Below are 15,579 nucleotides of genomic sequence, written 5' to 3' on the forward strand. Positions count from 1 at the left end.
CTGAGACACTGTGACGTGGTGCATGAGGGGCTCCGATATGTTCCTGACTGGAAGATATTGGCAAAGTTCTCAGCTTTTAACATTGTCCTTGTGGTGCATGTGGTCCACCCCGACATCCTCCATTGTACACATTTTTTACTGGGGATTGCCGTTATGGACTGCATGCAGAGGAATTGCTCCCCCCGGTTATACAGTGGCGTCTCTAGCTTTCAAATTTTGGGGGGGCACACTGGGGGCCAGGACAAAAGTAGGGGGGGCAGCTATAACAACGATACATTTACACAAGTATGCTTAGAAATGCTGCAATACTTTACCCAATACCTAAAACCGCAACAGGGAAGAAAAGTCCAGCTGTCTGTGGATGACACTTTTATAGAGAGGGGGATCTGTGGATGACACTGCTATGGGGGGGATCTGTGGATGCCACATACCGTATCTAGCATCTTATGCTATGTGTGTCATCCACAGATCCACCCCATGACAGTGTCATCCCCATTTCCCACTCCATAACAGCGTCATCCACAGATCTCCCTCCCTATAACAGTGTCATCCACAGATCTCCCTCCCTGCCTCTCACAGGAGTGTACATATATAAAATAAACATATTTCGCATGAACACTTACAGTTACTTGGCTTGGCCCTTGGGGATCTCGGACGCCACTTCAACACTTTGGCCGGGGGCTCGGCGGAGCTGATGTTGTGTTTTATCCTAATGAGAAAGATTTCATAATAAGGATTTGGAGAAGGGGCAGAGGGATAGCAGAGCAGAGAGAGGATGGTGCTGCTACTAGGGGGTCATACCATGGGGGAGTAATAAAACCCACCATAATGCCCCCCAGTAGAAATAATTCTCCTTATAATGTGCAAAACATACCCCCTTATGCCCCCAGTTGAGCTAATGTCCCCCATAATGTGCCAGTATAAAAAAAAACTATATAGTGCCCCAGTAAATGCCTCCATAGTGCTCCTCTCCCCCCTTCCTGCTAGTGCCCCCATAATGTACCAGTATAAAATGCCCCATATATCGTGCCCCAGTAGATGCCCTCAGTGTCCCCCATAATTTGCAAGTATAAAATACCCCTTCTTAGTGCCCCCCGTAGATGACTCCATAGTACTCCTGTCTCCCCTTCTCCATAGTACCCACCATAATGTGTCCCAGTATAAAATGCTACTGTACAGAGCCCCCCATATAAAACACCCCTTCTTTGTGGCCTCAATAGATGCCGCTATAGTGCCCACCAATAATGTGCCAGTAATAAGTGCCTTCAATAACATGCCACTGCCAGTAACAAGAGCCCCCCAATGTGCCATTAATGAGCCCCCATCACGTGCCAGTAATGAGCCCCCATCACGTGCCAGTAATAAGCCCCCCATCACGTGCCAGTAATAAGCCCCCCATCACGTGCCAGTAATAAGCCCCCCAATGTGCCAGTAATAAACCCCCCATTACGTGCTAGTAATAAGCCCCCCATTACGTGCCAGTAATAAGCCCCCCCATTACGTGCCAGTATTAAGCCCCCCCATCATGTGCCAGTATTAAGCCCCCCCATGTTCCAGTATTAAGCCCCCCATCATGTGCCAGTATTAAGCCCCCCTATCATGCCAGTATTAAGCCCCCCCATCATGTGCCAGTATTAAGTCCCCCCATCATCATGTGCCAGTATTAAGTCCCCCCATCATCATGTGCCAGTATTAATTCCCCCCATCATCATGTGCCAGTATTAAGTCCCCCCCATCATCATGTGCCAGTATTAAGTCCCCCCCATCATCATGTGCCAGTAACACTATTGTAAAAAAACAAAACAAAACAAAAACACTTATACTTACCTCAGTGTCAGCGATGCGATTCAGACTCTTTCTGTGTCCCGCGCTGTCAGGCTCAGGCGGCGCGATGACGTCATCGCTCCGCCTGCGCCGGCCTCTGATTGGCTGTCGGCCTAGTGCCTGCAGCCAATCAGAGGAAGGGGAAGGGACACGCCTCTCCCTCCCCTAGTGGCGTAGCGTGGGTTGCCAGCACCCGGGGCAAGCCAAAAATTTCGCCCCCCCCCCCTACCCCAGGCATGCCCCTTTTAACAGATACTGTAGTAGATCACTAGCAGTCCTATGTAACACCACAGATAACACAGTGATAACTCTGAGTACAGATAATGTAGTAGATGGGTGTAAGCCCCCATAATTCAGAACACACACAGTGTGACCTGAAGTCTGGGGCCGAATGCTGCAGGGTGGGCCATATTCTCAATCTCCTCCCCCAACCCTACTGTGAAACAGATATGTGCATGGACATTATTATTACAGTAGAATACCGCCCCATACCTGTTACATCCAGTGACGTCTCCTGTGATGTAGACTCTCCTCGATGTCTTCATTCAGAGATAAGACCGCCATGATACTTTCTTTCAGTCGCTTCTCGTCTCTGCAGAGTTTCACAGAATTTTTTTTAGGTTCCTCACTTTACTCTCATCCTCTCCTTCCTGGTGTCTCAACAACTCATCCTGCTGCCCCCCAATATTGTGCTAGAGCCAGACAGATAGTCCCCCATTCCTCATAATATTATTTCCCCTGTATATTATAATGTCCCCCTCTTTGTTATTAATATAATGGCCCCCCTTTGTTATTAATATAATGTCCCCCTCTTTGTTATTAATATAATAGCCCCCTCTTTATTATTAATATAATAGCCCACTCTTTATTATTAATATAATGTCCCCCTCTTTGTTATTAATATAATAGCCCCCTCTTTATTATTAATATAATAGCCCCCTCTTTATTATTATAATGTCCCCCTCTTTGTTATTAATATAATAGCCCCCTCTTTATTATTAATATAATGTCCCCCTCTTTGTTATTAATATAATGGCCCCCCTTTGTTATTAATATAATGTCCCCCTCTTTGTTATTAATATAATGTCCCCCTCTTTGTTATTAATATAATAGCCCCGTCTTTATTATTAATATAATGGCCCCCGCTTTGTTATTAATATAATAGCCCCATCTTTATTATTAATATAATAGCCCCCTCTTTATTATTAATATAATAGCCCCCTCTTTGTTATTAATATAATGGCCCCCTCTTTGTTATTAATATAATAGCCCCCTCTTTATTATTAATATAATAGCCCCCTATTTGTTATTAATGTAATAGCCCCCTCTTTGTTATTAATATAATAGCCCCCTCTTTATTATTAATATAATGGCCCCCTCTTTGTTATTAAAGAGGGGGCCATTACATTAATAATAAAGAAGGGGTCATTACATTAATAATAAAGAGGGGGCCATTATATTAATAATAAAGAGGGGGCCATCACATTAATAATAAAGAGGGGGCCATTATATTAATAATAAAGAGGGGGCCATTATATTAATAATAAAAAGGGGGCTATTATATTAATAATAAAAAGGGGGCTATTACATTAATAATAAAGAGGGGGCCATTATATTAATAATAAAGAGGGGCCATTATATTAATAATAAAGAGGGGGCCATTATATTAATAATAATGAGGGGGCCATCACATTAATAATAAAGAGGGGGCCATCACATTAATAATAAAGAGGGGGCCATTATATTAATAATAAAGAGGGGGCCATTATATTAATAATAAAAAGGGGGCTATTACATTAATAATAAAGAGGGGGTCATTATATTAATAATAAAGAGGGGGCCATTATATTAATAATAAAGAGGGGGTCATTACATTAATAATAAAGAGGGGGTCATTACATTAATAATAAAGAGGGGGCCATCACATTAATAATAAAGAGGGGGCCATTATATTAATAATAAAGAGGGGGCCATTATATTAATAATAAAGAGGGGGCCATTATATTAATAATAAAGAGGGGGCCATTATATTAATAATAAAGAGGGGGCCATTATATTAATAATAAAGAGGGGGCTATTATATTAATAATAAAAAGGGGCTATTACATTAATAATAAAGAGGAGGACATTACATTAATAATAAAGAGGGGCTATTATATTAATAATAAAGAGGGGGCTATTATATTAATAATAAAGAGGAGGACATTACATTAATAATAAAGAGGGGGCCATTACATTAATAATAAAAAGGGCACCATTATATTAATAATAAAGAGGGTGCCATTATATTAATAATAAAGAGGGCGCCATTATATTAATAATAAAGAGGGGGACATTACATTAATACTAATGTATTGGCCCCCTATTTATTATTAATATAATGTCCCCCTCTTTGTTATTATTAATATAATGGCCGCCTCTCCCCTCCTCTCACCTAATTACACAGGGTGGGACTCTGCACTCAGGGACAGTCACTGACTCAGACTGTCACTCACTCTGGGTCGCTTGAATCGCTGCCTGGCTTGGAGTCTGGACTTCATTTCTGCATCTTCATTCATGCTCCGGCTACTGGCTCTGCACTGCCTTTCCCGCCTGGAAGGTGGGCGGAGCCTATCGGGAACTGCCGTGCATGCCCCGCCCCCTCTCCCTTCCTCACTCTGCTCTGCAGCCAGACGCTGTATGAAGAAGCTGGCGGCTCACTTGGGGGGGGGGGGGGCATTTTAGTTGGGGGGGCACATGGGGGGGCACAGCATGATGTAGGGGGGGCCGTGGCCCCCTCTGGCCCCCCCCTGGCGACGCCACTGCGGTTATAGACACGGTACAGTGTCTGGGTTTGGAGCATTTCCACCCGTTTTTTGTCTTTATGTGTATAGAATGTGCCACTTCATTTTGTTGGTAACATTCTTTTGCACCTGGTAGCTTCTGTGTCACATGGTCTGTTGTGGGTGCGGCTTCTGTGTCACATGGTCTGTTGTGGGTGCGGCTAACAGCTTTATCCTACCTCACAGTGCATTGGTGATACCACTATGGAGGCATGTGAGAGTCTGGCTGTGAGTTGGTTTCTAGCACTGTTCAGACCCTGTTCACACACCACAGGTAGTTGAGTGGTAGGACCCCATGCGTGCTGAGACACCGTGACGTGGTGCATAAGGGGCTCCGATATGTTCCTCTAACGGTCGCGTACACACACCACAGGGGGGAGGGAAGTGACCACTGCGCTCCACCCTTACCCCTGGCCCTGCCTACTTGCCTCGCGAGTCCTAATGACAGGGGAGACAGGCGGATGCGCTTATCAGTTATTATGCCCCCAGCAGCACTAAATACACGCTCTGACAAAACGCTGGCGGCAGGGCAGGCCAGCACCTCCAAGGCGTAGACACGGTCTGCTATGTACTCCTTCACCATCTTCCAACATTTTTCCCTCCTTGTAACACTAGACCACGCATCAGGTTGAGGGTGCTGGCCGGGTGTCATAAAACTGTCCCAGGCCTTGGAGAGTGTTGCCCTGCCTCTGTTGTAACTGCTGTGTGTTCCCCTCGTCTCCCCTCCTCGGTTGGCCAAGGAACTACGTACTCTGCAGCCAGCATTGTCAGGCTGGAAATTTTGGGAGGAATTTTTCCACAAGGACCTTCTGGTATTGCACCATTTTGCTCATCCTCTTCACCACAGGAATGAGAGATGAGAAGTTCTCTTTGTAGCGGGGGTCAAGAAGGGTGAACAACCAGTAATCTGTGTTGGCCAAAATGCGTACAACACGAGGGTCACGGGAAAGGCAGCCTAACATAAAATCAGCTATGTGTGCCAGAGTCCCAACAGACAAGACTTCGCTGTCCTCATTAGGATGATGACTTTCAATTTCCTTATCCTCTTCCTCCTCTTCTACCCATCAACGCTGAACAGATGGAATGCTGCATTTGTCACAGTCCAATACAAGCGGTTAGATACTGCTGTTATATTCTGGTATTAAAAAAAACACCCATTTGTGGCAAGATACTACATTGGCGGCCCCTTTGCTGCATTTCTGACAGTCCAATACAAGCGTTAGATAATGCTGTTATATTCTGGTATTATTAAAAACACAAATTTTGGGCAAGATAATACATTTACGGCCTTTGTTGCATTTGTCACAGCCCAATACAAGCGTTAGATACTGCTGTTATATTCTGGGATTAAAAAAACACCCATTTTGTGGCAAGATAATACATTTGCGGCCTTTGCTGCATTTGTCACAGTCAAATACAAGCTTTAAATACTGCAGTTATATTCTGGGTTTAAAAAAACCACCCATTTTGAGCAAGATCGTACATCTGGGGCTTTGCTGCATTTGTCACAGTCAAATACAACCAATCAATACTGCAGTTACATTGTGGTTGACAAATTAAAAAATTTTGCGACCGTGAAGTTTTTGTATAAAATTTGACTGTCACATGTTGAGTGACCCTCAAGAAATTTTTCATTTTTATGACACCGGCACTGCCTTAACCTCAGTGAACTTAGTTGTGATATTGGCGGTTTTAAAATTGTCGCCTGACATAAACCATCTGTTAGTTTGGTGGGTGAACGCAAAGAATGAGGAGAGCGTCAAATAAGGGACGTGGCCCCGATCGTAGTGCTGCTGGTGGAGCTCCTGTTGCAGGGAGAGAATTTGGTCGATCTGTGCCAGCTACACGCACAAGTGAAAACACCTTCCTCAGGTGCGAGTAGGCGACAGAACCTTCAGCGTTAATTTGGTAGGGGCCCAATGCGGCTCTATGAATGGTGAGGCCAGAACAAGTACAGGCGATAGTAGATTGGGTGGCTGGACAGTGCCTCCAGTTCCTTCACATTGTCTTCCACCCAGTCTCCTGCTGAAAGATCAGAGTTGGCACCTTAAGCCCCATGGGCATCAGCTTTCACCTCACCCCCTGCAACATCAGCTGTAACGGTCGCGTACACCACACACACAGGGGGGAGGGAAGTGACCACTGCGCTCCACCCTTACCCCTGGCCCTGCCTACTTGCCTCGCGAGTCCTAATGACAGGGGACAACTGGACGGCAATCCCTAACTTGGAATAAGTGCAGGGATGACAGACAGACAAACAACAGGACGTGAACGGACCGAGTCAATACCAGGAAAGCTGCAAAGTACAAATGGAGCAAGCAGAGAATTGTCAGGAGAAGCCGGGGTCATAAATACCAGGAGAGGAGAGAAGTACAAGAGGAGTCCTAAGAGAGTAGTCAGGTGGGAGCCGAGGTCACAATACAGGACGGATGCGCAGTACAGGGAGGAGCAGACAAAAGGATGGTCAGGGAACAGGATCAGGTAAGTATTCAGCAGTCCAACAAATAGCCAGGAACCTAGAATTAACAGGCAACCTGTAGCCAGCAGGCTGCTGTATTTATAGTGGGGAGTGAGGGTCATGTGACGTGGCCAGCGTCACATGATCGACAGACCAACCAGTCGAGCACCGAGTGATCAGCTCGGCGCTCAAGGCAGACTAGGAGCAGGGAGCCACCCATCTAGTAAAGCCGCCCTGGGAATGAGGTCAAACACAGAACCTCATTCCAAAAGCTAAGCAACAGGTCTGCGGGCAATGGGGGACCGAGTGCACCTTCGGAACCCCGTGACACAGCCAAGCAGTTTGAGCCCCAAGTCATGGAGCAGTCTCTTCTGCTTTTTGATGACTCTTCCTAGCAGGGTTTTCCCAGGGTCATCCACATAGCCCTGCCCCAGAAGTGGAAGAGATAGAGTGCACCGATGCCCAACCACTTATGTTTCAGGATGAGTACATGGGAGGACCACCGCAGCACGTTTCGGATGATGACGAAACAAGGTGCAACTGCTGTGGCTTTCTGCAGTGTGCAGACTGACAAGGAGGACAGGGGTGAATACTGGGTGGAAGAAGATGTGGAGGACGACCCCACATGGAATCAAGGTCATGCGAGTGACCTGTGTAGTTCGGAGGTAGAGGCGGTGGTCGCACAGAGCCACCAGCACAGCAGAAGAGGGAGCAGGGTGCAAAAGCGGAGCAGCCATCCCCTAGACAGTACGCCTGCTACTGCCCACCGCACCAAGGGACCGAGTACACCAAAGCTAGCTCCAAGAAGTTCCCTGGCGTGGCAGCTCTTCAGACAATGTGCTGATGACAAGACACGAGTGGTTTGCACGCTGTGCAATCAGAGCCTGAAGTGAGGCATAAACGTTCTAAACCTGAGCAATCTGCATGACCAGGCATCTAAGTGCAAAGCACGAACTACAGTGGAGTAGACACCTCAAAATCAAAGAAAGGTCTCCTGCTCCTCCTGTTTCCTCTTCTGCTGCAGTCTTGGCCTCTTCATCCCCCTCTGGAGTGACAGTGGCTCCTGCCACCCCGCAAACTGAGGCTCTGCCAGCAACGCCACCACCTAGGTCACCAAGCATTTCCACAATGTCCCATGGAAGCGTTCAGCTGTCTATCTCCCAAACACTGGAGCGAAAGAGGAAGTACCCCCCTACCCACCCGCATTCCATGGCCCTGAATGCCAGCAATTCAAAATGACTGTCCTTTGAAATGCTGTTTGATGGGAAGTTTTAAAAGCCTTATGGCGGTGGCTGTCCCACAGTATGTGGTGCCCAACCGCCACTACTTTTACAGGCGAGCCATCCCTTCCCTGCACAACCAAGTGGGGGACAAATTCAGGTGTGCACTGCGCAATGCCATCTGTGGCAAGGTACACCTAACTACGGATACGTGGATCAATAAGCACGGTCAAGAACGTTATATCGCCCTAACAGCATACTGGGTAAATGCAGTGACGGCATAAAGCGGATAGCAGTTTGGCGCATGTCCTTCCACCACCGAGGATTACAGGGTACTTCTCTTTGCATCCTGTTGCTTCCTCCTCCTACTCCGCTTCCACATCCTCTACCGCCTCCTTATCCGGTCAGCGTAACACCTTCGCAACCAACTTCAGCACAGCCAGGGGTAAACGACAGCAGGCAGTTTTAAAACGTATCTGTTTGGGGGATAAAATCCACACCGCGCAGGAGCTGTGGATGGGCATGGAAGAACAGACCGATGAGTGGTTGGTGCCAGTGAGCCTCAAGCCCGGCCTGGTAGTGTGCGATAATGGGCGAAATCTTGTAGCAGATTTGGGACTAGCCGGTTTGACGCACATTCCTTGCCTGGCGCATGTGTTGAATTTGGTGGTGCACAGGTTCCTTAAAAATTTCCCCAATATGTCAGAGCTGCTGCACAAAGTGCGGGCTGTCTGTGCGCACTTTCGGCGTTCTCACCCTGCTGCTGCTCACCTGTCAGCGCTGCAGCGTATCTTCAGCCTTCCCGCTCACCGCCTCATATGCGACGTGGCCACAAGGTGGAACTCCACCTTGCACATGCTGGCCAGACTGTGCGAGCAGCAGCAGGCGATAGTGGAGATTCAGCTGCAGCACGCACGGGTAAGTCGCTCTGTGGAACAGCACCACTTCACCAACAATGAGTGGGCCTCCATGCGAGACCTGTGTGCTTTGTTGCGCTGTTTTGAGTACTCCACCAACATGGGCAGCGCCGATGACGCCGCTCTCAGCGTTACTATCCCACTTCTATGCCTCCTTGAAAAAACGCTTTAGACGATGATGGAAGAGGATGTGGCACAGGAGGAGGAAGAGGGATAATTTCCAAGGGTTTCAGGCCAGTCATTCACAAGTGGCTCCGAGGGTGGGTTCCTGCACCCACAAATGCCAGGTACACAATTGTCCAGCAAGGGCACAGTTCTGGAGGATGACGAGGTGGAGGATGAGGAGGAGGAACCATGTTCACAGCAGGGTGGCACCCAAACCAGCTCATGGCCATCACTGGTGCATGCTGGGGGATACAGAGGACACAGACGATACACCTCCACAGAGGACAGATTTTCGTTGCTCTAGGCAGCCAGGCACGTTGAGCGATTACATGCTGCAGTGTCTCCACAACGACCGCCGAGTTGGCCACATTCTAACTTGTGCTGATTACTGGTGCCCACGCTGCTGGATCCCCATTACAAGGACAACGTACCATCCTTAATTCCGTCATTGGAGCGTGATCGTAAGATGCGCGAAATACATGCGCACGCTGGTAGACGCGCTGCTGGTGGCATTCCCACTTGACAACGGGGGCACAGTGGAAGCACAAGGCAAAGGCAGAGGAGGAGGAAGAGGTCGCCAACACAGCTGGGGCACCGCCAGCACCTCAGAAGGCAGGGTTAGCATGACCAAAATGTGGAAAAGCTTTGTCAGCATGCCACAACCAGCACCACCAGATGATATGGAACGTCTTAGCAGGAGGCAGCATTTCAGCAACACGTACTGATTGATGGGTCTGTCCCCTTCAACTTCTGGGTCTCCAAATTGGGCACATGGCCTGAGCTTGCCATGTTATGTGGACAAGCTGACGTTCATTAAGAAGAACCAGGCATGGATCCCACAGGACTTGTCCGTACCGTGTGCAGAATAGACATGTATACCGGCCTTACCCAGCCATTGTTATACTCCAGCGCAATTGCTCATTGTTTTATTTTTGATATTTCCCACTCTTTTGGGGTTTACCCTAATTTAAACAAAAAATAAATAAATAATAAATTAAAACCAAAAAACTGTGTTGGCTACCTCCTCCTCCTCCTCCACCGCCACTTCCACCTACACCGCTACGTCCACTACTTCCTCAACCTCCTACTCCATATGGACCTCCACCTCATAAATCAAGATTATTATTTTTAATTTTTACGTATTTTTTTTATTTTAAGTCATTTTACTAAGTTGTCTGATACATTGTTGGGTGACATATTCCAATTTTTTTGCTTTGATATACCCCTCGCTCTACATTGTGGTCAGGGAAAATACCTTTCACAAAATTCGTCTGTTACATTGTTGGACGACATTCCAAATTTTTGGCTGTGATATACCTCTGCTTACATTGTGGACAGGGGAAATACCTTCACAATTCGTTGTTCATTGTTGGGTGATATTCCCAAATTTTTGGCTGTGATATGCCCCCTGCTCTACATTTTGGACAGGGAAATACCTTTCGCTATTTGTCTGTTACATTTGTCGGGGTGAAATTCACCAATTTTTGGCTGTGATATTCCCTGCTCTATCTAGTAGACAGGAAATACATTTCACTAATTTGTCTGTTACATTGTCTGGTGAAATTCCAAATTTTTGGCAGTGATATACTCCTGCTCTACCTAGTGGACAGAGAAATGCATTTCACTAAGTTGTCTGTTACATTGTCGGGTAAAATTCACCAATTTGTGGCTGTGATATACCCCTGATCTACCTAATGGACAAGGAAATACATTTCACTAATTCCTCTGTTACATTGTTGGGTGGCATTCACCAATTTTTGGCTGTGATAGACTACTGCTCTACCTAGTGGATAAGGAAATACATTTCACTAATTTGTCAGTTACATTGTTGGGTGACAAATGCTCATCTTTTGCGCTAGAAAGTACATTTGCGGCATACACTGCATTTTGGACAGTATGAATGGTGATGCCAGAACAAGTACAGACTATAGTAGATTGGGGGGCTGACAGTGCCTACAGTTGCTTCGCATTGTCTCCCACCCAGTCCCCTGCTGAAAGATCAGAGTTGGCACCTACAGTCCATGGCCATCTGTCTTTTAACTCACCCCCTTGCAAATCAGGCAAGCAGCCTGAGCCCCAAGTCATGCAGCGGTCTGTTATGCTTTTTGATGACTCTGCTGGCAGGGTTTCCGTGGGCCATCCACATAGCCCTGCACCAGAAGTGGAAGAGATTGAGTGCACTGATGCCCAACCACTTATGTTTCAGGATGAGGACAAGGGAAGACCACCGCAGCACTTCTCTGATGATGACAAAACACAGGTGCCAACTGCTGCGGCTTTCTGCAGTCTGCAGCAGTTGGTAAAGAGGGCAGGGGTAAAGAGTGGGTGGAAGATGATGTGGAGGATGATGAGGTACTAGACCCCACAAAGAATCAAGGTCATGCGAGTGACCTGTCTAGTTTGAAGGAAGAGGCGGTGGTCGCACAGAGGCACCAAAACTGCAAAAGAGGGAGAAGGGCGCAAAAGCGTTACATTCTTGGGTGACATTTTACCATTTTTGCCGCAAATAAACCCCTGCTCTGCATAGGTGACAGGGACCTACATTTCAAAAAATCATCTGTTAGATTGTCAGGTGACATTTTACCAATTTTGCTATATACAAACCCCTGCTCTGCATAGGTGACAGGGACCTAATTTTAGTAAAATTGTCTGTTCAATTGGTGGGTGACATGAACCCAGTTTTGCCGTGAATAAACCCCTGCTCTGCAAAGTTGTCAAGGACCAAAATTTTAAAAATGTCTTTTCCACTTGGTGGGTGACATTAAACCATTTTGCAGAAGAAAAACCCCTGCTCTGCATAGGTGACGGGGTAGTTACTATTCTAAAATTCATCTTTACTTGACGTGCGTCCCCTCCTTTCATTCGATCCTTCTGCTTTAATAACTTGTCCCACATTTCCGCTCGATCACATTTCAGCAATTGACCTGCCTTGGATGTGGTGTCCCTTTCTCACGCTACCTCTCCGGTTTGGAACCCTGATTCCCCGCTACCCGTGATCACCATGGTAGGCGCAGAAAAGAACACTGAAAGTTGATAGAGAAGATATCCAAATTGGATCGTGGACGTGTGAGCATGTTTGAGCAGTATGTGTGCACAAGCCTACACGTACTGACTGATGGGTCTGCCGCCTTCAACTTCTGGGTCTCCCAATTGGGCATATGGCCTGAGATATCCTTTACGTTTTGAAGGTGCTAGCCTGCCCTGTAGCCAGTGTTTTGTCTGAACGTTTGTTTAGCATGGCTGGATGGGGTTATCACAGGTTATATTTCCCAATGTTTTGGGGTGTGCCCTAATTTAAACAAAAAAAAATTAAATAAAATTAAAACCAAAAAACTGTGTTGGCTACCTCCTCCTCCTCCACCGCCGCTTTCACCTACACCGCCACATCCACCGCCTCCTCAACCTCCTACTCCATATGGAGGTAGCCAACACAGTTTTTTGGTTTTAATTTTATTTAATTTTTCAAGATTATTATTTTTTATTTTTACGTATTTTATGTTATTTTAAGTCATTTCCCTATCCACATTTGTTTGCAGAGCACTTGCCATACTCTTAACCACATTTTCTGCTATTTGCAGCCCTCTAGCCCTTTCCATGTATTTGAATTTGAATTGCGAATTTTTATCGCGAATATAGGTACTTCGAAAATTTGCGAATATTTAGAATATAGTGATATATATTTGTAATTTCGAATATTCATGATTTTTTTATTGGGAATTTTCGTAATGCAAATTTTTATTGCAAATTTGTCAATTGCCGAGTAAAAACATGAATCCTTCCTGCTTCTTGCTTGTGGGCCAATGACTCATTGGCCCACAAGCAAGAAGCAGGGAGGAATCATGACTTTAAATGGGAAAAATTAGGAATATTCTAAAAAAAAGAATATATAGCACTATATTGAATATATTAGTTTTTTCGAATATTCGTAATATTCTAAAACAAGAATATATAGCAATATAGCAAATATTCGAAAAAATAACGAATATAGAGCAATTTAGCTAATATAGTGCTATAATCTTCTTTGTCTAATAGTTGTAATTTTTTTCTCATCTGAAGTTCAGAATGGAAAAAAATTACAACTATTAAAAAAAAAAGATTATAGCACTATTTTTTCAAATATTCGCTGTATTGCTATATATTCTTGCTTTAGAATATTACGAATATTCGAAAAAACTAATATATTAGATATAGTGTTATGACTCATTGGCCCACAAGCAAGAAGCAGGGAGGAATCATGTTTTAGCTCGGCAATTGAAAAATTTGCGATAAAAATTAGCATTATGAAAAATTTGCATTATGAAAATTTGCATATTATGCGATCATTAACTTGTCCATTTTTCGAATAAAAAATTGTAGAATATAACGAATATTCAAATTCACGAATATTCACCGAATATTCGACAAAATATTTGCGAAATATCGCAAATTCGAATATGACCCCTGCCGCTCATCACTAGTTTAGAGCCATTTTAGTGCTCAAAAGTTCGGGTCCCCATTGGGGGTAAAAGTGCTGAAGAGCAGTATCACTCTCATTTTCAAAAAAGTTTTCACTTTTTGACACATTTTCACTCTCATGTGTCAAAAAGACAAATCATCACTAGTGCGAAGAATTAAAAAAGCTAATGGAGGACCAGGGGACCATTACATTTTGTTAAACCATGTTCCATTTATTTAATACCTTTAATTGGGCTGGAAAACCAAAAAATATATATATATACTTTTATCACCTAATCACAGAACAGGTGGTAGATGTATGATCAATGGGGGTCCACAACTGAGACCTCTTTCAATCACTAGAATGAGGGTCCTGAATCCCCCATTCCTCCTAATCAGATAGGCAGGAGTTTAAATGAGGTGGTAGTCAATAGATGGTCAAGAACATGGCTCCCTTACTTCTTCCAGTACTTTTGTCATATTACGGTTCACATGACTGACAACAAGAGGGTTACCTATTCTTGATAATGCTCTGAGGCCTTATTAGTTCTTATTATGTAATTGACATCCCCAATAAAAGTAATCTAGCCATATTAATTTGGGTGTACCAGATGAAAACTATTTTCCTCCGTGTTCCTACCCTCGACCCCTCCCTACTGTTTGCCAGATAACTGCCTCATTATTCTCTTCTATGTCTTTTCTCTTTGAAACTGGATTTCAAAAACATTGGCAAAGATCCTTGTATAACTGGGATTTTAGAAAAGAAGACGGATGAAGCAGCCGATCAGATGAACAAATGACCTCTTGTTCCAAACAATACTCAACAGAGGATAACTTTTGGCAAGATAGGGAACTAAAAAAGAGATTGGTTTATCTCAATTTCAGGCTCTATATGTCGTCTAAGTGGATAGAAATGATATTTACTACAGAAAGATAACTGTGAGGAAAAAGATTCTGACATACAGTAATTCTCTTATGGTTATCTTTGTTATTGGAATATGAATACTACCCATTTAGGCGGCATATATGGCACAGTATAGATCAAATGATCAGTATCTGATCCTAGTTCAATAGAAATGCTTTTGTCTGGGTTTGTTTTACAGTATATATCTAACATGTAAGATAGAGCAGAGAAATCAGCACCAGTCTCACCTTTGCTCACATCTTATCTATTTCCAAGAGCCTTGTATAGATGAAGTACTTCCACTGAGCTCTCCTCTTTAAGAGGCATTTAAAGGGAACCTATCATACAAAATAAAATGACTTTCTTTTTCAAACTTGATTATCTACATAAAACATTCTGGAAAATTCCACTGGCCAGTGGTGTACACTGCATACCTTTACATTTTCTGGTGGCTGTACCTCAATTTTGATGGGAGAAAGGGAAACAATAAGCAAATCTACTGTACTGATGGGGGTCTGGGTAAGGCAGGATAGCAGCACCATATATTATACACTCCCATAAGGCTCTACATGCATTTCCTATGTCGCTACTTTGTCTCTGGGACAAGACATAGTGCTTAATCTGTTCCTGGAGACTGTATTTCACTATTGCCTACCATTGATTGCAGCAGCTAAAAAGCACAGTAGCCCTGCTGCAATGTCACATAGCCTCTGGTTGATGAGTCTATAATGTATGCAGCGCATGCACATTTAGTATTATGTTAATCTATTGTTTTCCATGTTTTTCTTGCTATATGGGGACCACATATGGGGATAACAACTGAAGTCTTCAGTGT

Source organism: Bufo bufo, chromosome 1 (genome assembly GCF_905171765.1).
Source record: "Bufo bufo chromosome 1, aBufBuf1.1, whole genome shotgun sequence".
Taxonomy (NCBI): Eukaryota; Metazoa; Chordata; class Amphibia; order Anura; family Bufonidae; genus Bufo; species Bufo bufo.